Source organism: Schistocerca gregaria, chromosome 7 (assembly GCF_023897955.1).
Source record: "Schistocerca gregaria isolate iqSchGreg1 chromosome 7, iqSchGreg1.2, whole genome shotgun sequence".
In the NCBI taxonomy this organism is placed as follows: Eukaryota; Metazoa; Arthropoda; class Insecta; order Orthoptera; family Acrididae; genus Schistocerca; species Schistocerca gregaria.
The window spans coordinates 436337415-436362627 of NC_064926.1; positions in this window are offsets into that span (position 1 = coordinate 436337415).

Sequence of the window (25213 nt, forward strand, 5' to 3'; positions counted from 1 at the left end):
GCAGCAAATAAAGATTGTACTCTATCTACACAATTTTAAATTTAGGTCAACAATGTTAAACTTATCCTAAATAGTCCGGTTCCACCATCTCGGATTCTAAAGTTAGGACGAGTGGCTTGGCAACCATGCATGCTGCACCAGCAGGGAAAATCCATGGTCAAGGACCTGCATCACCGAAGCTTCTTTTATAATAGTTTAATCCCATATGTCTAACCAGGTTTGTACGATCGTTACTGGAGGGATGGCAAGCCGTTTTTTTCGTTTATCAGGAGCGTGGCAGTCCCCACCTATGTATTTCTGGTTCAAACTACAGTCAAGGAGATCTAGGGCCAGTGAGCACGAAGCTAATTGCTGTGTTGAACTCTTTTTTATTACCAAAAGAATTCCCATTACTAGACCTCACACAGAGGAACGTTACGGGTGCATTGCCGAGATCTGTTATGGTGTGAAGCATAGGCGAGTAGCGTGAAACTGCCAAATCTGGCCCATGCTACATTGTTGGCAGATTTCCAATGACATCACCCAGACACATGACGCAGCTTCGCCAGATTTATGCCCGCTCCTCCCCCTACGCCTCTAACTACAAAGTCTAAGATGACAGGCCTAAAAGTCTACTTGTAAGTTTAAAATGGCAGGAAATTCAAAGAAATCGAGATGTTGGAACCAGGTCACTTGTACTGAGATTAAAAGGACGGGAAGTTAAAAAAAATCACAATTTAATATAGTGAGCAAGTAAAAAATCCTGACTATTCCCTGCTGTTGCAGACTACATGGTTGTCAGATCGCTCATCTTAAGTTCAGAATCCAAGATGACAGTAATGGACTACTAGGGCGAAGTTTAAAATGGTGTTAGCCCAGTTCTCCTAAGTTTAAAATAGTGGAAAATTTAAATATTCCTTTGATCTACTATGTTTAAACTGTTACCCCAAACTGTTGCGTTATGTAGTAAGATAGTAATTCTTTTATTTATTTGTTCGTTTGTTTAAACAACTGCATTCCCCGCCATGCCGCTGTTGGCCGCTGCACTGCACTGCATCAAGAACGCTACTATTGCTCCAGGCCGCTGCAGTAGTGAGTGACATCAGATGGTGACTGCTGTGCCACAAACCGGACGAGTTGACCAAACCCAAATGGGCTGATCCATAAAGCGACTCTGAACAGTTCTGTACTAAGCAATGGTGTGAGTTTCAACATTCTCACTCCTCACGCAATGTGGAAAGTGGGCTAATGCTTGTCACCTAACAACTATCACATGTTGTAGCTATTAATCGATGCAACGTCAGAGCTTTCACTACTCATTCTGTCTGCAGGATATCCAAATGAGGAGCCTTAAGAAAGACTTCAAGATATATGAAAGTTCTGACGATATACGGAGATGGAGTGTGCAGGTGCAACAGTAAAATTAAGTACTTACTAACAGAAAAAGCCATAGTCATATTCTCGTTTGGCAATTGTGATTTTTTCCATATTCGTATCACATATCATTTTAAGGTTTGAGAGTTCTGGCAGCTGTCCACTCTGCAACAGATCAACTACAGAAATCGCTTTACCCTTCCCTATTATGGGCTCATAAGCAGAGTAAATAGAAACTATTAACACGAGCTTCAGCAGACTGCTTTAGTTTAGAAAAAGAGCCCAAAACATCCTATTATCTCTGACGGCTAACACTATACAGAAATGGATTAGCTAAGACTGTTTCTCAGCTTTTAATTAAGTTCGAAAATCATTGGTGTACATCACAAAATCTTTTACTGTAACCAAGTATGATATCCGAACAAAATAGTCTCACTTCACTGTCTATAATGCACTAATAATAAGTGTTCAATGTACTGTCTTAGAAACTTAGCACATCAGCACATAATGGGACTACAAGTAAAGCTTTGTGATCAAAACTACACTGAACAACCAAAGAAGCTGTACACATGCCTTGTATCGTGTAGGTCCCCGCGAGCACGCAGAAGTGCCGCAACACGACGTGGCATGGACTCGACTAATGACTGAAGTAGTGCTGGAGGGAACTGACACCATGAATCCTGCACGTTTGTCCATAAATCCGTAAGAGTACCATTAAACACATTATTATATGAACAAAATTCACTAATTTCAAAAACGATTGTTAACGTATCGCAATGATCACTATTAAGTATAGTATACTTTCCTGGTCTTCACAACCAACATGTGCCCACTCTTTACGTTTAGAGCATTGCACCCTGTCTTCTTCAAACTATGCACGGCATATTACCCTCAATGCCCTCTCGTCCGCTGTTAGAGTGTCCTCTTCTTATGACGCTTCCTATTTGTTCCATCACTATTTGAACTATTTATTCATCTGTCATTTCTCTATTGAGTGCTTGACCTGACTTCAAGCCTCTTTCTGAGTTTCTTTTCTCTGCTATTTGTCTTTTACCTTCGATTAATTTCTCTCTTTCCTCCAATCGTTGCTTGTAGGGCGATGAAGTAAGGACTTCACTTCTCTATGTCAGCTGCTTTCTTTTTTGGACTTTGACTTCTGAGTGTTTTGCTACAGGAGAGATTTCAAAAAAAATGGTTCAAATGGCTCTGAGCACTATGGGACTTAACATCTATGGTCAGCAGTCCCCTAGAACTTAGAACTACTTAAACTTAACTAACCTAAGGACATCACATAACACCCAGCCATCACGAGGCAGAGAAAATCCCTGACCCCCGCCGGGAGAGATTTCCTCAACTAAGTCCATGAAATGAGAGAATACTGAAATAGGACGAACAGGAGTGTTCACAGTTGACAGAGCAGCGAGTAATGTATGACTGTCACATGTGGGTGGTGGCAAAATATTCTGACTAGAATTCTCAGGCCAGAAATTGGTTGCAATAGTTACCGAAATTCCTGATTTACATGTGTTACCTATGGAGGTCCGGGTTTGGAAGCGATAGCTGACGAAGGGTCCTGGTTCTGAGCTAATAGCTCTGAACTTCTGATAATGCATAGCTGCAGGTTCCTTTAAATGTTCAGCAGTAGTAAAATCCAAACCAGTGAACATACTGGGGTTCAAGGGCCAAAGACCTGTGCATGCAAGTGCAGGCGGCGTTACATCCATTCTGCACACAGAAGAATAGGCAGTATTCACCAGTCTAGCAACACACTTTTGGGAAATTTTCAACAGCTGACATTTTCTCATCCACATTCTGCTGGCTTCATTAGATGCCGCTTTATATGGTCGCATTATTGTTCGATCTAATGGCTGCAATTTGTGCATTGTGTGAGGAGGCAAGCTGATCATGTGTACATGATGTTGTCTTGTGTACAAGATTACGTCGAGATATTTGTGGCTTGCTTGGCCATCCAGTATGACAACCACTGTTGTTCATCCTTGGTAGGATTTGTTCTATCGATAATCAACATTGACCACTTCAGAAATGATTTAGCAGCCAGTCAGCTACATTCTTCAGCTGTGAAAATACTTCCTGGAGGAGCATCCTTTTTCAATACTTCGCCTATTCTTGATTTATTGAGGGAGACAGAAAAGGAGGACCAAAATATATCCAGCAGCATTTATGAACAGGAGGACGGTCACGTTATTTTCTGTCTCCCTAAGTGATTCTGCTCACTTGTTTTTTCCCGCTTTCATATCAATCCCATGAACTACTGACATTCTAGTTTCGTCGTACTTATGAATTCTGTTAACAGAGAAACTGTATTTCGAAATCAGCTCTTCTTATTTCATAAAGGAGAGCACAACTTGATGTCTGTTGAATCCCAAAGCCCTCTGAAGGCTAATACATTCAGGACATCTAAGTGACAGTTCAGGACACCGTGCCATAAAGTCATAATAAAAATGTTTGCCAGCAGGTTTCTTTCCTTTATTCAGCTGGTGAGGTACTCATAAATGTTCAACCAAAGAAAATCCTAACCTCAAGAATTCTTTCCCAGTAAGTGGCATGAACGTGATGTGTACATCTTTCATGTACAGAACTAACTGTGTTTCCGTATCGTCGTTGGATGTTTTCTTAAACGCTGCTATTTGAGGAGTTAGATCCATAGATGCATCTGTTCTAATTACTTTTATTGGACCACCTAGAGCGCTCCTCAGGATGAAAAGATTCAGCTGCCTGCCTTATTGCCATGGTCACCAATATTATTTCATTTCTTGCCGTCCTCATATTCTTTTCAGTCCATTTTACTTTACTTTCCCCTCATTCTCAGCTATTTCACACCGAACAGTGAAGAGAAAGAGTCATTATTAATTTTCTCTAATGTTCTGTCTGGTCTATAGTGGAAGACAATTATTCTGCCGGTACTACACGATGATTACGCAATAAAATGACGCCGACAGTGTACTGTTTAATGCACGATGTCTCCAAAGTTTTACGGCTACAGTATTGTTAAACATCACAATTAAAATAAATGCAGAAATAAATTCAGTTACTCACCTCACAATCGTGTACCACAGTCTTGAAAGTAACTTCTTGGGCGCTCCTTTCACACAAAAATTAAACTCTCACAACTTACATAAAACGGAACGCAGGATATAATGCCCGATGTATCATGAGTGGGATCATGGAGTCCCTCACCTCAGCCCTTGTATATGCTGCCACTTAGTGCCAGAAACAAGAACTAGCTACGGTCGATACTGTAAGACGGTCAGTACTCTAAGACCCTCCCCTACATATTATCTTTAAGATTAAATTTTTAGTTTTTAATAATACTTTTCTTACTTAATTTTATAGGTCAAATACTAAATTGAATAAACAGTTTTCAGAATAAACGAAAACCATGAACCATTTTAAGCTCCTCTTCAACAATTCGGACCCCCCCCCCCCCCTCCTTTCGACAAAATCCTGGGTACATCCTTGCGGATATCGAATACCAAAGAATTTCGACTTCTGGTCCACTGTCGGTGGTATTTAGTATCATAATGCTTAATTAGGATATTGAGCGGTTTTCAACCTCCATAGTGTGCAGATGTGCATGCTCAGATACACACATTGGCTACCCAAAATGATGGCTAGTATACTGCACTTCATTCCATTCCTCAGTGGTTGCTGTTATTACTTCATGAAAAGTAGGAGAGAGGGGAGGGGGAGGAGCAGCGGCAGAGTAAAGGGGTTCAGGCATGAACACTATCCAAGTGGGGAGCCCTGTTCCCTGCAAACTGATTAAATAAAGTCTGGCGGGAAGCGAAAGATTCTCCGCGGAACCGATCGTAGGGCCTGCTTAGTTCGTTTGATGAATATGTTTCGGACGTTATCTGTGGCTGACGAAACCTCTGTGCCGGATGCACTAGTTCACCCTGTTCCAGAGGAAGCTTCTCGGCCCGCAAGGTCTGGGCATTCACAGAGGGTGGGTTTGCTGGTAGCTGGGAGCTCCAACGTTAAGCGCGTAATGGGGCGCCTTAGGAACATGGCTGCCAAGGAGGGGGAGAAAGCTAGTGTGCACTCCATATGCATAATGGGGGGGAGTCATTCCGGATGTGGAAAGGCTGCTTCCGGATGCCATGAAGAGTACAGGGTGCAGCCAATTGCAGGTGGTGGCCCATGTCGGTACCAATGAAGTGTGTCGCTTCGTATCGGAGGAGATTCTCTCTGGTTTCGGGCGGCTTGCGGAAATGGTAAAGACTGCCAGTCTTGCTTCCTAGATTAAGGCGGAGCTCACCATCTGCAGCATCGTCGACAGAACCGACTGTGGTCCTTTGGTGCAGAGCCAAGTGTAGGGTCTGAATCAGAGGCTCAGCAGGTGCTGTGAGCGTGTAGGCTGCAGATTCCTTGACTTGCGTCAACTTAATAGGTCTGGAGTCCACTACACACAGGAACCGGCTACACGGGTAGAGGGGGCTGTCTGGAAAGGACTGGGCGGTTTTTTATGTTATAGGGTCTCAGGAAACCACAGAAAGGGCGTCCGCCTAAAAGGGGGCAGATAAAATACAGTAAGGTAGTTGTAGAAATGATCGGTATTGTAGTTGTAAATTGTCGTAGCTTTGTTGGGAAAGAACCAGCGCTCCAAGACCTAATAGAAAGCACTGAAACCCAAATAGTTACAGGTACAGAAAGCTGGCTAAGGCCGGAAATAAGTTCAGCCGAAATTTTTTTCAAGCGATCTAACAGTGTTCAGGAAGGATAGATTAAATACAGCTGGTGGTGGATTATTTATTGCTGTCAGAAGTAATTTGCCTTGTAGTGAAATTGAAGCAGATAGTACCTGCGAAATAGTATGGGTAGAGGTTATAATTAATAATCGGATCGTTTTGAACCCCCCCCCCCCCCCCCCACACACACACACACACCCCACCCCCCGACTCAGAAGATATAGTTGCTAAACAGTTCAAAGAAACAAGAATTCATTTCAAATATGTACCCCACTCATACAATTATGGTCGGTGGCGACTTTAATCTACCCTCGATATGCTGGAAAAATTATACGTTTAAAGCCGGCGGCAGGCATCCGAAATTGTACTGTTGTTTTCTCAGAAAATTATTTTGAACAGTTAGTTCATGAACCCAGTCGAAGCGTAAATGGTTGCGAAAGCATACTTGACCTCTTAGCAACAAATAATACTGGACAAAAAGGGAGTATCATGACGAATACAGGGAAGAGCGACCACAAGGAAGTTGCTGGTAGGCTGAATGCCTTAACACCCACAACCACCAAAAAGAAACGCAAGGTATATATATTTTTTTTAAAAGCTGATACAAATGCTCTTAACGCCTTTTTAAAAGACAGTCTCCACCCCTTCCGATGTGATCATGTAAGCGTAGAAAAGATGTGGAATAATTTCAAAGAGATAGTATCGACGGCAACTGGCATAAATTAATAAGTGATGGTACACAAAACGGGTCAGATCGCTGTTGCAGAAGCAGCGAAAAAAGCAAGCCAAATTTAAAAGAACGCAAAATACCCAAGATTGGAAAAGTTTTGCAGAAGTTCGAAATATAGCGCGTGCTTCAATGAGAGATGCTTTTAATAATTTCCGCATCAAACTCTGTCTCGGAATCTGGCAGAAAACCCAAAGAGATCCTGGTCATGCATAAAGCACATCAGTGGCAAGACGCAATCAGTACCTTCACTGAGCGATAATAACGGTGAAGTCACTAATGACAGTGCCACCAAAGCAGAGTTATTAAACACGATTTTCCGAAACTCCTTCACCAAAGAAGACGAAATATATATTCCTGAACTCCAATCAAGAACAACTGCCAAGATGAGAAACATAGAAGTAGATATCCTCGGCGTAGCAAAGCAGGTTAAATCACTTAATAAAGGCAAGGCTTCCGGTCCCGATGGTATACCAGTCAGGTTAATTTCAGAGTATGCAGATTCAATAACTCCATATTTAACAAGTATATACAACCGATCGCTCACAAGAAGTTCCGTACCTAAAGATTGGGAAGTTTCTCAAGTCACTCCAATACCCAAAAAGGGAAATAGGAGTTATCCGCTGAATTACAGGTCCATATCACTAACGTCGATTTTCAGTAGGGTTTTGGAACATATACTGTATTCAAACATTATGAAGTACCTCGAAGAAAACGATTTACTGACACATAGTCAACACGGATTCAGAAAATATCATTGTTGTGGAACACAACTAGCTCTTTACACTCATGAAGTAATGAGTGCTACCGACAGGAAACATCAAATTGACTCCATATTTTTTTAGATTTCCGGAAGGCTATCGACACCGTTCCTCACAAATGTCTTCTAACCAAACTGGGTGCTTATGGAATAATGCCTCAGTTCTGCGACTGGATTCGTGATATCCTGTCAGAAAGGTCACAGTTCGTAGTAATAGACGGAAAGTCATCAAATACCCGGCGTTTCCCAAGGAAGTGTTATAGGCCCTCTGTTGTTGCCGATCTATATTAACGACATAGGAGAAAATCTGAGTAGCCTTCTTAGATTGTTTGCAGATGATGCTGTCATTTACCGTCTTGTAAAGTCATCAGATGATCAAAACGACTTGCAAAATGATTTAGATAAGATATCTGTATGGTGTGAGAAGTACACAACTGACCCTGAATAAAGAAACGTGTGAAGTTATTCACATGAGTATTAAAAGAAATCAGCTAAATTTCGATTACGCGATAAATCACACAAATCTGAAGGCTGTAAATTCAACTAAATACTTAGGAATTACAATTACGAGTAACCTAAATTGGAACGATCACATAGATAATATTGCGAGTAGATCAAACCAAAGACTGCGATTCCCTGGCAGAACACTTAGAAGGTGCAACAGATCTACTAAAGAGGCTGCTTACACTACACTTGTCCGCCCTATTCTGGAATATTGCTGTGCAGTGGGGGATCCGTACCAGGTGGGACCGTCAGATGATATTGAAAAAGGTCAAAGAAGGGGGGCCCGTTTTGTATTATTGCGAAACAGGGAAGATAGTGCCACAGACATGAATAGGAGTGGCAATCATTAAAACAAAGGCGTTTTTCGTTGCGACGGGATCTTCTCATGCATTTTCAATAACCAGTTTTCTCATCCGATTGCGAAATCATTCTGTTGGCATCCACCTACATGGAGAGAAACGATCATCACGACAAAATAAGAGAAATTAGAGTTCGCACAGAAAAATTTAAGTGCTCGTTTTTCCTGCACGACGTTCGAGCGTGGAACGGTAGAGAGACAGCTTGAAGGTGGTTCATTGAACCCTCTGCCAGGAACTTAATTGTGAATAGCAGAGCAATCACGTAGATGTATATGCAGAATATTCAAACTGAACTGAACAACATATTATTGACGTTGATTTGAATTACGTCTCGTGAGATCCTTCCCCTCGAGCAGCTCAGCACAGACTGCGTCTTTTTCCCACCGATTTCCGGGTGGGCAAAGGGTAAGGGGAAATGGGGGAGAGGAGTGGAGAAGCGGTGGAGTGGAGGAGTAGGATGGTGAATTTCCCAGGAGGGGGAAAAGGGGCTCAGAACTTAACTGGGGCAGGTGACAAAAAAAAAGTGTCCCTTCTCCCAGAGGAGTTGAGAAGGAGAAGGGGGAGGGAGAGGGGTGGGGGTTACTCAGAAAGATTGATTATCCCCAGGGTATCATAAATCAACCCCAAGGGGTCATCTGTCAGCAAAACAATAAGTTAAAAAGAGGTGGAGGGGTGGTTTAACTGATCAATTTAATTAATTAGCGTATTAATTTGATATCAAAAGCCTGTCATGATCAGCTTTATCAAGCTACTATTAACCCAGACACAATCTTAATAGTAACCCAATCATCATTAGCTTAACAAAATAACCTTCAAAATGTGCTGGTCTACAAAACTTCAGGATGAGAGTAACTTTTCTTTGATGTTTTAACTTGGACCATACGCAGTAAGAACTGTTACGGTATAATACAGGAGGTAAGTGGAAGAACTGAGCAATGAGACGAACTGAAATGACATTTTTATTCAAATACGATTGACAGGGAGTGCAAATTGGCTGAGCAGGGATGGCTAGAGGACAAATGTAAGGATGTAGAGGCTTATCTCACTAGGGGTAAGATAGATACCCTCTATAGGAAAATTAAAGAGACTCTTTGGAGAAAATAGAACCACTTGTATGAATATCAAAAGCTAAGATAGTAACCCAGTTCTAAGCAAAGGAGGGAAATCAGAAAGGTGGAAGGAGTATATAGAGGGTCTTTACATGGGCGATGTACTTGAGGACAATATTATGGAAATGGAAGAGGATGTAGGTGAAGATGAAATGGGAGATATGATACTGCGTGAAGAGTTTGACACAGCACTGAAAAACCTGAGTCGAAACAAGATCCCCGGAGTAGACAACATTCCATTAGAACTACTGACAGCCTTGGGAGAGCCAGTCCTGACGAAACTCTACCATCTGGTGAGCAAGATGTGTGAGACAGTCGAAATACGCTCAGACTTCAAGAAGACTATAATAATTCCAATCCCAAAGATAGCAGGTGTTGACAGATGTGAAAATTGCCCAACTATCAGTTTAATAAGTCACAGCTGCAAAATACTAACGTGAATTCTTTACAGACTAGTAGAAGCCGACCTCGGGGAAGATCAGTTTGGATTCTGTAGAAATGTTGGAACACTTGAGGCAATACTGACCTTATGACTTATCGTAGAAGAAAGATTAAGGAAAGGCAAACCTACGTTTCTAGCATTTCTAGACTTAGAGAAAGCTTTTGACAATGTTGACTGGAATACTCTCTTTCAAATTCTGAAGGTGGCAGGGGTAAAATACAGGGAGAGAAAGACTATTTACAATTTGTACAGAAACCAGATGGCAGTTATAACAGTAGAGGGACATGAAAGGGAAGCAGTGGTTGGGAAGGGAGTGTAGCCTATGCCCAATGTTTTCAGTCTGTATATGGAGCAAGCAATAAAGGAAACAAAAGAAAAGTTCGGAGTAGGTATTAAAATCCATGGAGAAGTAATAAAAACTTTGAGGTTCACCGATGACATTGTAATTCTGTCAGAGACAGCAAAGGACTTGGAAGAGCAATTGAACGGAATGGACATTGTCTTGAAAGGAGGATATAAGATGAACATCAACAAAAGCAAACCGAGGATAATGGAATGCAGTCGAATTAAGTCGGGTGATGCTGAGGGAATTAGGTAGGAAATGAGACACTTAAAGTAGTAAAGGAGTTTTGCTATTTGGGGAGCAAAATTACTGATGATGGTCGAAGTAGAGAGGATATAAAATGTAGACTGGCAATGGCAAGGAAAGCGTTTCTGAAGAAGAGAAATTTGTTACCATCGAGCATAGATTTAAGTGTCAGGAAGTCGTTTCTGAAAGTATTTGTATGGAGTGTAGCCATGTATGGAAGTGAAACATGGACGATAAATAGTTTGGACAAGAAGACAATAGAAGGTATCAAAATGTGGTCCTACAGAAGAATGCTGAAGATCAGATGGGTAGATCACATAACTAATGAGGAGGTATTGAATAGAACTAGGGAGAAAAGGAGTTTGTGCCACAACTTGACAGGAAGAAGGGACCGGTTGGTAGGACATGTTCTGAGGCATCAAGGCATCACAAATTTAGCATTGGAGGGCAGCGTGGAGGGTACAAATCATAGAGGGAGACCAAGAGATGAATACACTAAGCAGATTCAGAAATATGTAGGTTGCAGTAAGTACTAGCAGATGAAGAAGCTTGCACAGGATAGAGTAGCATGAAGAGCTGAATCTAACCAGTCACAGGACTGAAGACCACAACAACAACAACCGATTATTACGCTGAAGTCATGGCGATTCATTGCAGTCACCTCGACATTGCAAAACAGGCGGGCACACTTCTTAATTGCTGTGCGATCACCATGGACGACAATGTACGATGTGCAACGTGGTCCCACGCTGCCCGCTAGGTTGGTTACGCGTTCTTGTGGTAGGCCATTCCAATCCTCCATCAGCTCTGTTGATAACTGCTGTGCAGCCGTTGGTGCATGTTGGCGTGCTTTAATAAGTCTCCCCAACGCATCCTACACGTAGTCGATGAGATTTAAGTCAGTGCAACAGGCATGCCAGGCCGTTTCCCGAGTATTTTCTCATTCCAGGAGCTCGTCGACCCGCAGTGTTCGACGAGCTCAGGGCTGAATGTATCTCTGAGAAGACGCACTTGAAGAAGAAATACAGTGTGACATTTACGTTGAACACTGAGAGAAGTGTGTTCAAAGATTTGCAGCTTATCGTCCATGCAACGTTGTGCCTCCCTACACCACAACACCTGGACCACCACAATGATCATGTTTGGCAATATTCCTTGGTACATTGTCTGTTCCAAGTCCCTGCTATATCCGCAGCTCGTAGACTAGTGGCTAGCGTTGCTGCCGGGTTGGGGATTTTTCTCTGCCCAGGGCTGGGTGTTTGTGTTGTCCTCATCATTCCATTATCATCATCTCGTGACAGTGGCTAGATTTGACTGGGGAAAAAAATTGAGTGTGTAAAAATTGGGACTTTCTACGGGTGCTGATGACTGTGCACTTGAGCGCCCCACAAACCAAACATCATCACCATCCCCATTACATGTGGATACTTACGGAACTGTGTAACATGACGGTTTTCGTGGTCCAGGTGCTATGGTTTAATGTTGCATGGACCACTGAATTCAAATATCTGAACGTACTCTCAACGGTCAAAGTTCTAGGGGTGCATTAAGCTAAGATTTCATTTTTATGGATGACACTACGTGACCACATCGAATAGAGTAAGTGGTGGAACTCTTCGAACGAGAGGATATTTATAGAATGGACAGGCCCGCTTGTTCCCTCGACTTAATGTCATCGAGCACGAGTAGGATGCGTTGGGAAGACGTCCACACGCAGCAACGAAGATCAAGCAGTTTTCCACCGCGCTGGTGGAGGCATGGAAAGCCCTACCAGAAGAACTCTTACCCAACCTTGTGGCCAACATGGGAGCTCGTTGCATGGCATGCATAGCCGTCCGTGGTGATCACACAACCTATTAAGAACCATGTTCCTTCTTTTGTAATGTGCAGGGGATCGTCATGAATTATTGTGACTTAAGTGTAATTATTGGTTTGAATGAAAGCGTCATTTCTGTTCGTCTCATTGCGTATTTCTTTCAGTTACCTTTTGAACATGCTGCAGTAGTTCTATAAGTCGTCCAAATTTCATCGATTTATGTTACCCGGAAGTGATATTAACAATCGTTTTCAGTCAATAAGAGTAACTTAACAGTTGCAGAACTGATTGAAGGTCTTCAGTGTTAAAATCAAAGGTAAACAGCCGCATTAAAGTAATAGAAAGTTAGACACTTTGTTACAAATATATCCTGCCATAACTTTGTCACTCTTTTCTTATGCTTACATGTAGTTTTACTGAACAAATCTCTTTGTGGCTTGGTGTGCAGTATTCCGATGTGCAGTCATTATTCCGAGGGCAACACTGTTGCCGGCCGAAGTGGCCGTGTGGTTATAGGCGCTGTAATCTGGAACCGCGAGACCGCTGCGGTCCCAGGTTCGAATCCTGCCTCGGGCATGGATGTGTGTGATGTCCTTAGGTTAGTTAGGTTTAACTAGTTCTAAGTTCTAGGGGACTAATGACCTCAGCAGTTGAGTCCCATAGTGCTCAGAGCCATTTGAACCATTTTGCAACACTGTTGTTCAAAAATAGGGATTTTACACTGCTGGCGATTAACATTGCTGCACGAAGAAGAAGGTATTCATTGGACAAATATATTATACTAGAACTGACATGTTATTACCTTTTCACGCAGTTTGAGTGCATAGATCGTGAGAAAACAGTACCCATAACAACCACCTCTGGCCGTAATAACGGCCTTGATACGCCTGGACACTTAGTCAAACAGAGCTTGGATGGCGTGTACAGGTACAACTGCCCATGCAGCTACAACACGATATCACAGTTCATCAAGAGTAGTGACTGGCGTATTGTGACGAGCCAGTTGCTCGGCTACCAGACGTTTTCAATTGGTGAGAGATCTGGAGAATGTGGTGGCCAGGGCAGCAGTCGAACATTTTCTGTATCCAGATAGGCCCGTACAGGATCTGAAACATGCGGTCGTGCATTATCCTGCTGAAATGTAGGGTTTCGCAGGCATCGAATGAAGGGTAGAGCCATGGGTCGTAACATACGTGAAATGTAGCGTCCACTGTTCAAAGTGCCGTCAATGCCAACAAGAGGTAACCGAGACGTGTAACCAATGCCACCCTATACCATCACGCCGGGTAATACGCCAGTATGGCGATGACTAATACACACTTCCAATGTGCGTTCACCGCGATGTCTCCAAACACGGATGCGACCATCATGATGCTGTAAACAGAACCTGGATTCATCCGAAAAAATGACGTTTTGCCATTCGTACACCCAGGTTCGTTGTTGAGTACACCATCGCAGGCGCTCCTGTCTGTGATGCAGCGTCAAGGGTAACCGCAGCCATGGTCTCCTGATAGTCCACGCTGCTGCAAACGTCGTCGAACTGTTCGTGCAGATGGTTGTTGTCTTGCAAACGTCCCCATCTGTTGACTCAGGGATCGAGGCGTGGCTGCACGATCCGTTACAGCCATGCGGATAAGATGCCTGTCATCTCGACTGCTAGTGATATGAGGCCGTTGGGATCCAGAACGCCGTTCCGTATTACCCTCCTGAACCCACCGATTCCATATTCCGCTAACAGTCATTGGATCTCGACCAACGCGAGCAGCAATGTCGCGATACGATAAACCACAATCGCGATAGGCTACAATCCGACCTTTCTCAAAGTCGGAAACGTGATGGTACGCATTTCTCCTCCTTACACGAGGCATCACAACAACGTTTCACCAGGCAACGCCGGTCAACTGCTGTTTGTGTATGAGAAATCGGTTGGAAACTTTCCTCATATCAGCACATTGTAGGTGTCGCCACTGGCGCCAACCTTGTGTGAATGCCCTGAAAAACTAATAATTTGCATATCACAGCATCTTCTTCCTGTCGGTTAAATTTCGCGTCTGTCACAGGTCATCTTCGTGGTGTAGCAATTTTAATGGCCAGTACTTAGTTTTGGTCAGGTCAGGAAGAGCAAACTTATCAAGGTGGCGTGAAGCGTTTAAACTATCGTGTAGTTGTTATCTGAGTATCAGTATAACGTACAAAATTAACAAAAAGTGTGTTTCCTTCAGTAACATAATTTCATTCGAGCAGGAAAATTTGGCTTCCGACACGTGATGCATTTACGTACTCATGGGCGCATGTGTATTACTAAATAACGGGGGCCACCGTTCGGATGTCTAATAAGTCATACAGTGGAACTGTTCATAAAGGGTTGGAGACAGTATTGTTTTGAAGTAATTGTACAGGGTCTCAATAAAGGTCCGTTATCTCTTTAAAAATCATAACTTGGCAACTATTGTGGTTTGTTGTTTAGCAGCTCTCAGAACTCTTCTTCTTCCTTTTTTTTCTTTTTTCACCTTTGCTGCGGATGTGGAGTGCATCAGAATTACGACAGACCAGGGGAAGCCACAATGTGTCACCTGGTATACAGAATTGAAATCAGTGAAAAAGGTACAACGGTATTATCGACGCCAGTACGGAAAGACACCACCTGCAAAAACAAGCATAATGATTCGGTTGAAAATCTTTAAAAGGACAGGCAGTATCAAAGAGCTTCCTCGAAGTGGACATCTCCCTGAGTCTCAAGCACGCGTTGACAGAGTGCTAGCCGCATTTCAGCGCAACGAACGGAAGTCAGATCCTCCTGCATCACGCGAATTAATTGCAGGAAACAAGATCAAATGCCTGCAAAGTGTTACATAAGTCGTTACGTCTTTTTGTATACGAATTCCAAATGGTATTCATTGGCGTGTTCTATGCTGGTCTCCAAAGATGCTGACAATCATTAGCAGGGGAAGCGCTAGTTTTCAGATGAAGCAACGTTCGAAATTTCTGGACATGTGGATCGCCACAAAAGTAGGATATTGGGATCCGAGAATTCACAAAGCACATGTGAACACATCCGTGATAGCCCGAAGCTCAATGTCTGGTGTTGCCTAATGCACAATATGGTGACAGACCCACTTTTTTTCTCAAAGAAATGTTTACTTGGACCTAACAGTTCCTACTACAGCAGATCGAAAAGCTGCGGCAATCCGTCATCTTTCAGCACAATGAACACATCGGTAAATGACGTAGACACCCTTCGTGCATGAATCAATGAAGGATGTAGGATTGCTAATGCTTCAGTACTGGGCAGAACTCTACTACTGCCTTGACGTTCTACGAGTGACCAGGTGGGCACAAATTGAAACTCAGGCATAACAAAAGAAGCTCCAAGAGCTACTCAATGTTTAACAACAAACTACGGTTATCGATCTCCCATAGCTGGACACTATCACTTTAAATACCCTGTACTCGTTTTCCCCTTGTCTTGAAAATAGTGAGCACTTCTGTCGTTTCAGCCTCATAGTAATTTGCACCATATTTAAACCAAATCATTACATATTATTTTAGTTGAAGCTGGGCAGGAGAGGAGACTGTCGTTTTTGACAGCAGTTGTACATTTCCTCGTCCTTGATAACAAATGTGAAGCCAGCATACAACTCTTATTCAAGCAATATTGAGGATATTTATCATGGTTGTCAACCGTGTGATTATTACCATAACATGTTTTGGGGACAATGCTATCCCATTTTCAAGTACTAAAAAAAAAGGAAAACAGATGCAACGATACCCCAGTACCGACAGAGATAAAAGTATTATAGACATCCAGAGTTATAACCTACATTCAAAAAATTTCATACCATTAGGCCTCGTCACAACTTAAAAACAAGCTGCACATGTGCATTTTCAACTCAAACCGCAAAACATAAAACATTAGAAGCCGGTGCAGCCATCGTTCCCGAGATACAGTTACAAACTGAAAACCGCTGTTGTCACCTACTCAGCACCAACGATACCACTGTCAGTCATAAAATCTTCCAGAAATGCCTGTCTGCTCCTAGCCCATTCTAACTTAAAATACCTCTACGCCGCAATCTGAACGGAAATACACTGAAGCGCCAAAGAAACTGGTATAGGCATGCGTATTCAAATACAGAGATGTGTAAACAGGCAGAACACGGCGCTGCGGTCGGCAGCGCCTATGTAAGACAACAAGTGTCTGGCGCAGTTGTTAGATCGGTTACTGTTGTTGCAACTGTAGGTTATCAAGATTTAAGTGAGTTTGAACGGCGCACGAGCGATGGGACACGAGCGATGGGACACAGCATCTCCGACGTAGCGATGGCGCGAGGATTTTCCCGTACGACCATTTCACGAGTGTACCGTACCGTGAATATCAGGAATCCGGTAAAATATCAAAATCCCCGACATCGCTGTGCTGGAAAAAGATCCTGCGAGAACGGGACTAACGTCGATTAAAGAGAATCGTTCAGCGCAACACAAGTGCAACCCTTCCGCAAATTGCTGCAGATTTCAGTGCTGGACGTCCAACAAGTGTCAGCATGCGAACCACTCAACGAAACATCATCGATATGGACTTCCGGAACCGAAAGCCCACTCGTGTGCCTTGATGACTGCGCGACACAAAGCTTTATGCTTTGCCTGGGCCCGTAAACACTGCTGATAACTGGAAACATGTTGCCTGGTCGGACGAATATCGAGCGGATGGATGTGAACGGTTATGGAGACAACCTCATGAATTCATGGACCCTGCATGTCAGCAGGGGACTTTTCCAGCTGGTGGAGGCTCTGTAATGGTGTGGGGCGTGTGGAATTGGTGCGATATGGGACCCCTGAAACGTCTAGACACGACTTTGACAAGTGACACCTACATAAGCATCCTGTCTGATCACTTGCATCCATTCACGTCCATTGCGCATTCCGACGGGCTTGGGCAAATCCCGGAGGACAATGCGACACCCCACACATCCAGAATTGCTACAAGGTGGCTCCAGGAACACTCTTCTGAATTTAAACACTTCCGTTTGAAACATCCCCTTAGAAAAATTATACAAGACCGTGCTTAAACTGACACACAATATTTTTAGCGCAACGCAATCTGACTTTCAGTAATCCCTACAAGAGAATGGCCCTGACTAAATTAACCTATACGTTTCACAAATCACTTACCTCACAAAAATCTTCGTTACTCAAGCTACTGCAATACAGCGAGCGCCACTACTGCCAACTAAATAAAAGATTCAAACTACTGAAGGCACTAACTACTGATAGGCATAGTTAGCAAATGAAAGATTTTAATACAGAACAAACAGTGTATTTACCTCACTAGTCATAATATATATAGCAGTTCATGACACCAATTCTTACAAATTTCAAAACTCCGCCATCTCTCTCCCCACGTCCACCACTGCTGGCGGCTCACCTCCAACTGCGCAACGCTACGCGCTGTTAGCATCCAGGTGCCGCTGCCCAACACTACAATGGCAGACAACAATGCAAACTAGCCACAGACTGCGCACAGCACAGCCAGTGATTTTTCATACATAGCGCTATGTGGCGTAACCAATAAGAAAACATAAACAGCCTACTTACACGTTGACCACCAGACTCCCCAGATATGAACATTACTGAGCATATCTGGGACATCTTGCAACATGCTGTTCAGAAGAGATCCCCACCTCGTTGTACACTACGGACTTATGGACAGCCCTATAGGATTCATGGTGCCATTTCCCTGCAGCATTACTTCATATGTTTGTCGAGTCCTTGCCACGTCGTGCTGCGGGACTTCTGCTTGCTCGCATGGGCGCTACACGATATTGGCTCTTCAGTGTAGCATGTGTAAGTCCTATGCCACTACGTAAAATACGTTGGCGGCTGTGTCTTAAGGAGGATATCGCTGAAGTGTGCCCAGAAATTCCCTTTAGGCACTTCCGTCCTCTTATTTAAAACCCTGACGCAGTCTTCTTTCAAGGCGCAATAAATCTCTACCTCCTTTAAATTTGATAGCAGCCACACTTTTTCTTCGACGTACAACACCCTCGTGCTTTTCGTTATGTCTAATAGCATAACCGCATAAATTTTTTTTAAATGTAGGTCATAATCCAGAGTCCGCCCCGATAGCTGAGTGCTTAGCACGGCGGCCTGTCTCGCCAAGGGGCTCGGGTTCGATTCCCGTCTGGGTCGGAGATGTTCTCCGGTCAGGGACTGGGTATTGTGTTGTCCTCATTATCATTTCATCATCGTCAGTGGAAGGCAACGGGAAACTGTCACTGGAATCACTTCCCTAGACGCTCATGTGGTGGACCACTCTGACGAGGCTTCTCCCATGACAAGACCAGCCGTAAGGCAGAACACGAAGTTTTATAACCCAGGACGCCTGTAATCCTCATATGTCTGTCGGTATAAGATGATTGTTTTATCTGGTTCAATTGTGTTTAGGGCTTGAAAGTGGGATAATGTTTCCCGAAACTCGTGGTAATAATCAGACGATTGACAACAGAGCTGAATATCCTCAATATTTCCTCGTCTTGTTTCGGTTGTAAATCAGAACTAGTTGCCGAGCTGTTAGGGTTTAGATAACACAGTCATTATGACTTAAATAATCAGGGTTTGTGGGAGCCACAATTTCTCCAGTTAAATCGTAGGAGGTGTCTGGCGAAGCGGCTTGATCAGTTCCGCCGCTGGCTCCGCTGAGACGGACGCAGTGGCGGCTAGTTTACAGCGTAAACGTGGCTCTAATTTTAATTTAGGATCGTGTCGGCTAGCGCAGCCCTGTGCCCAACGCAAACAGGAATCCCTTGGAAGCGTTTTACGAGGCCCGCCACCGGCGTCTGGCGTCTGGCGTGCGGCGGACCGCTCGCTAGCGACTTGGTGCTCCTCTCCCGCACCTCCACGCACGCACTCTGCGGTACAGCGCGAGTAGAAATGTGCAGCTGACCAGCAAAGCGTGGAGAAATACGAAGGACAAACGCATTTAATTATAAAGGGGTATGTACGTAATCACATTCACTGTCTTCCTGTGCACTTCCAAGAAACGTATGAGACAAGAACTGGAATGGGTGCAGCTTCCCAGAAATCTAATAAAACCAACACAAGCACGTACACAAGAGATAGGAAGCACGATGAAAGTGAATGGAAACATTCCAGAGAAGCTCAAAGTGAGGACTGGAGAGTAACAGAGAGATTGCCTCTCCCTCTTTTGTTTAATCTGGTTCTGGAAGGAACACTGACAAAGCCAGAGTGAGGAATTCGGCTGGGGTACAAGAATCAACACCTGGCCTTTACGAAAACGTATTTTTAATAGCAAAGAATGAGCAAGATGTGGTACACACGGCAGGAGTGTTAATGGAATAGACAATGACAGCAGGCTTGAAGATGAATAGGGTAAGACCAAATACTCTTAGTAAGCAGTAAAAATGATGACAGACCTTTAGAAGTAGTGCGTTGGTGCATAAGTTGGTAGTGTTTTAGTTTCGCATGTTGGTATTCTGGCTGCTATGGGTTTATTAACAGAGTGCCATTTTTTATTTGTAGTTCACTGTTTCTGTTTGACTCTGCATATTTTCATTTTGTCATCTGGAGATAGTGAGTGGAGCTGTGGACGCTAGAAAATGGAAATGCAAGTGGAGAAATCGGAATATTTTTGAAATATTCTTCTGTTCTGAGTTCAGTATGGGGATGACAGCGTCGGAGGCAGCAAGAAACATTTGCGGGATAAAATGGAAATGAGCGTTTGGCGTCACTGGCCTGGAGACCCCTTGCGGGCAGGTCCGGTCGCCTTGCTGCAGGTCTTATTACATTCGACGCCGCATCGGGCGACTTGAGCGCCGTATGGGGATGAAATGATGATGAAGACAACACAACACCCAGTCTCTGAGGGGAGAAAATCCCCGACCCAGCCGAGAATCGAACCCGGGCCCGTAGGACGGCAATCCGTCACGCTTACCACTTTTTTTTTAAATTCTCATTTTGTTCTTTTCGTTCGTTGTATCTGCTCGGGGCGGACGTCGAAAGACACCCATTTCAGATCTCTGTTGATCCATTAACTCGGTTTTTTTTTATTACAGAGGGCAGCTAGCCCTCTGACCAAACACGCAGAGTTACGGTGCCGCCGCCACTCAGCTATCGAGGCGGATATTTGTGGAATAATGCCATTGGACAGAGCATGACAAGACAACCACGTCAGTGTACTCGAAAGCGGGTAAATGTGATGATGTGTGATCACTCCACAATCGCGAGACATTTTCTCGCAATAGGCAAAGTCCAAAAACTGGATGTATGAGTGCTCCAAGCCAACCCCATAAGAAATCAGCAGGTGGTCATATGTGCATCTCTGCTCGTTCGTCATCAATTGGCTCATGACCAACACCGACCATTGCTATCACGTATCGTTACTGGTGACGATAAGTGGTGTCTTTACGCTAAAATAAGGAAAAGAAAGGAATAAAGGAGTAGTTGAGCCCAAAAAATCAGCAACTCCCAGTAAAGAGATCTGCGCGCAACCACAAAAGACAATGTTATACATCCGGTGGAACAGCGATGATGTGGTGCTCTATGAATTGCTTTCCTGTTGTGTGGCCATCACTACTGACATTTATTGTCAGCTACTGTGTAATCTAAGACCATCTACCATGAAGACGGCGTGAAGTAATGGTACTCCACGATAACGCCCGCCCACATTTTGCTACACTCACGAAAACCGTAGTACAGGAGTTGGGTTGGGAAGTCAATCCGCACCCACCTTATTCACCTGATCTTGTGTCCTCATATTTTCGCCTTGCATCCTCCTCGCTCTCCAACGAAAAACCCTTAAGGAACTTCCATTTCGGGTGAAAATGCGCTCCGAACCTGGCTCGACGAGTCCTTCACGTCATTTCTACAGTCGAGGAATCGAAAAGTTAACGCAGCGTTGGCGGGCTATTGCGAATGCAGTGAAGGATATTATATTATTGAAGACTAAAGTCTCTGTTCGGGTGTCTCTTGTGTTTATTAAACTTATGATAAAACGCTACCAACTTGTAACCAACCCAATAGATAGTAAAATCTTTGAAAGGGTAAAAGAGTTCAGATGTCTTGGGGCAGTACTCACTGAAAGGGATGAGATAAACTTGTAAATAATGACAAGAAAGAGGTCAAAGTTTGCTCTTGGAGACCCTCGTAAGACCAGCCTCTACAGATCGGTCATATAGGCATGGTTCTATACGGAATAGAGACCTGCCCTGACACGTAAAAGATATAAGGAAAACTGACATTTGAGACTGTTGTTCTCAGACAGATGTCTGGACCAGTAAAAGATGAAGAAGAGCGGAGAAAAAGGAAAAACCGCAAACTGCAGGAGTTGCAAAGTTCACTGGACATTTGGCTGTGATTAAAGAGAGGAGAATTGTTGTGGGCACGTAGGGTATCGGAAAGGCCAGACCACTGGACAGGTGGTGGAAGAAGACGCCAGAAGTAATAGACCAAGGGGAGACTACGGCGGAGATGGGTTGACGGGATCAGAGAGGATAACAGTAGAGTGGGACTAGCTGGAGAAGAATACATGGACCGAAGATGATGAAGGATGCTAGTTGGCAAGGCCAAGGAACGACTGCGTCTGCGCCGGCCGCGGTGGCCGTGCGTTTCTGGCCCTGCAGTCCGGAACCGCGGGGCTGCTACGGTTGCAGGTTCGAATCCTGCCTCGGGCATGGGTGTGTGTGATGTCCTTAGGTTAGTTAGGTTTAAGTAGTTCTAAGTTCTAGGGGACTTATGACCTAAGATGTTGAGTCCCATAGTGCTCAGAGCCATTTTTCGACTGCGTTTGCATGGCCAGCCTCGTAAGTACTAAGTAATCAATATGTCATTTCCCGTGCTATTCCAAATGGCACTTACTCCTCTGTCCTGATGTTGACACTTCGGCGTGCCTGTTCCGGTATTCTCGAGTACACACTGAAATCATGTTTGGGTAGCACCAGTGAACTATTCTCAGATCTTCTGCTTTAGTCTACAAATGCTTCTACACTGTACAGTGACATGACTCTGAGCATATGTCAAAAGCCTGAATAACCATCTCTTGCAGCGCGGACTGCTGCGAGACGCGCAGAAGGAGACTCAGTGAGGTTCTGGAAGGTAGCGACAGGTGTGTGGAGAGTTTGATGACCGGAGGAGTAGGGAAAATCTTCCTGCTGCTCTTCGAACCACACACGTACACTGAAAGCTGTGTGACACGTTGCAGTGTCCTGCTTGTTGACCCCATTGTGCCGTGGAAACACGAACCGTATGCAGGCCTAGACATGGTCTCCAAGACTAAATGCATGCTGTGTCGTCCACAATGACGAGGTCACCCACGGAATACCGTCCAGTTTGGACCCTTCCGTCTACTGTTACAGAGCGTTTCCTTTCAGATATTTCACGCCTTACACGCCAACGGGCATCTGTCCGATGGAGCATAAAACGAGATTTATCTGAAAAGACTATTTGTCGCCATTCAGTAGACTTCCAGCTGTGGTATGGCGGGAAAATTCCAGCAGTCAGCATGGGTGCATGAACAGGAGCCTGCTGCGAAGGCCCAAAGGCAGCGGCGTTCGCTGAACGATTGTTGAGGACATGCCGTTGGTAGCCGCTTGGTTAATCTGAGCGGTCAGTTGCTCAACAGTTGCACGTTTCTTCATCCAGACACGTCTCCATACTCGTCGTTCACCCCTGTTATCTACGGACCGTGTTACACCGCAGTTGCCTCGGCGTCGGTTTTGGATAGCGCCATGAACGCGAACAGTTTACAGATTTTGTCGTTTCGGTAATGCTTCCAACACGACAACAACTGTATTGTTTTCGGTGTACCCTCCGACACGCTTTACCATTATATACCACTCTACTGCTATTGCTACCACTTGCCGTCTGTGAATGGTTACTGGACGTTGACGTCGAACATAGGTGGTTACATTAACGTTACTGGACCTTGTATAACATCTGTGATACGTTTTGACATTTTTTCGTAAATATAGACAGCAGTAGATCTCCAAGAACATGGAGTATTTTTTGTATGACATAGGTTCCAGGTTGTAAGCCCATTTGCCAGTACACAGCTGATTCCAAAGATGGCAGTAAAGCAACGATAAACACTGTTAATGTGTCGCGTCTCGATTTCAACTATAATCTACATCTACATCTACATCCATACTCCACAAGCCACCTGACGGTGTGTGGCGGAGGTTACCCAGAGTACCTCTATCGGTTCTCCCTCCCGTTCCAGTCTCGTATTGTTCGTGGAAAGAAGGATTGTCGGTATGCTTCTGTGTGGGCTCTAATCTCTCTGATTTTATCCTCATGGTCTCTTCGCGAGATATACGTAGGAGGGAGCAATATACTGCTTGACTCTTCGGTGAAGGTATGTTCTCGAAACTTTAACAAAAGCCCGTACCGAGCTTCTCTCTCCTGCAGAGTCTTCCACTGGAGTTTATCTATCATCACCGTAACGCTTTCGCGATTACTAAATGATCCTGTAACGAAGCGCGATGCTCCCCGTTGGATCATCTCTATCTCTTCTGTCAACCCTATCTAGTACGGATCCCATACTTCTGAGCAGTATTCAAGCAGTGGGCGAACAAGCGTACTGTAACCTACTTCCTTTGTTTTCGGATTGCATTTCCTTAGGATTCTTCCAATGAATCTCAGTCTGGCATCTGCTTTACCGACGATCAACTTTATATGATCATTCCATTTTAAATCACTCCTAATGCGTACTCCCAGATAATTTATGGAATTAACTGCTTCCAGATGCTGACCTGCTATTTTGTAGCTAAATGATAAGGGATCTATCTTTCTATGTATTCGCAGCACATTACACTTGTCTACATTGGGATTCAATTGTCATTCCCTGCACCATGCGTCAATTCGCTGCAGATACTCCTGCATTTCAGTACAATTTTCCATTGTTACAACCTCTCGATACACCACAGCATCATCTGCAAAAAGCCTCAGTGATCAAAAATGGTTCAAATGGCTCTGAGCACTATGGGACTTAACAGCTGTGGTCATCAGTCCCCTAGAACTTAGAACTAATTAAACCTAACTAACCTAAGGACATCACATACATCCATGCCCGAGGCAGGATTCGAACCTGCGACCGTAGCAGTCGCACGGCTCCGGACTGCACGCCTAGAACCGCGAGACCACCGCGGCCGGCAAGCCTCAGTGAACTTCCTATGTCATCCACCAGGTCATTTATGTATATTGTGAATAGCAACGGTCCTACGACACTCCCCTGCGGCAAACCTGAAATCACTCTTACTTCGGAGGACTTCTCTCCATTGAGAATGACATGCTGCGTTCTGTCATCTAGGAACTCTTCAATCCAATCAAACAATTGGTCTGATAGTCCATATGCTCTTACTTTGTTCATTAAACGACTGTGGGGAACTGTGTCAAACGCCTTGCGGAAGTCAAGAAACACTGCATCTACCTGTGAACCCGTGTCTATGGCCCTCTGAGTCTCGTGGACGAATAGCGCGAGCTGGGCTTCACACGACCGTCTTTTTCGAAACCCATGCTGGTTCCTACAGAGTAGATTTCTAGTCTCCAGAAAAGTCATTATACTCGAACATAATACGTCTTCCAAAATTATACAACTGATCGCCGTTAGAGATATAGGTCTATAGTTCTGCACATCTGTTCGACGTCCCTTCTTGAAAACGGGGATGACCTGTGCCCTTTTCCAATCCTTTGGAACTGCCTCTGTTGACTATTTTGTCAAAGCTTCATCTTTATTGTACAACCTCACGACATTCATTAGGATAATGTGAATGTCATGCAACTGTATTCAAATGGTTAACAGAGATACGCTTTAGTAGTGAACGGATAGATTTAAA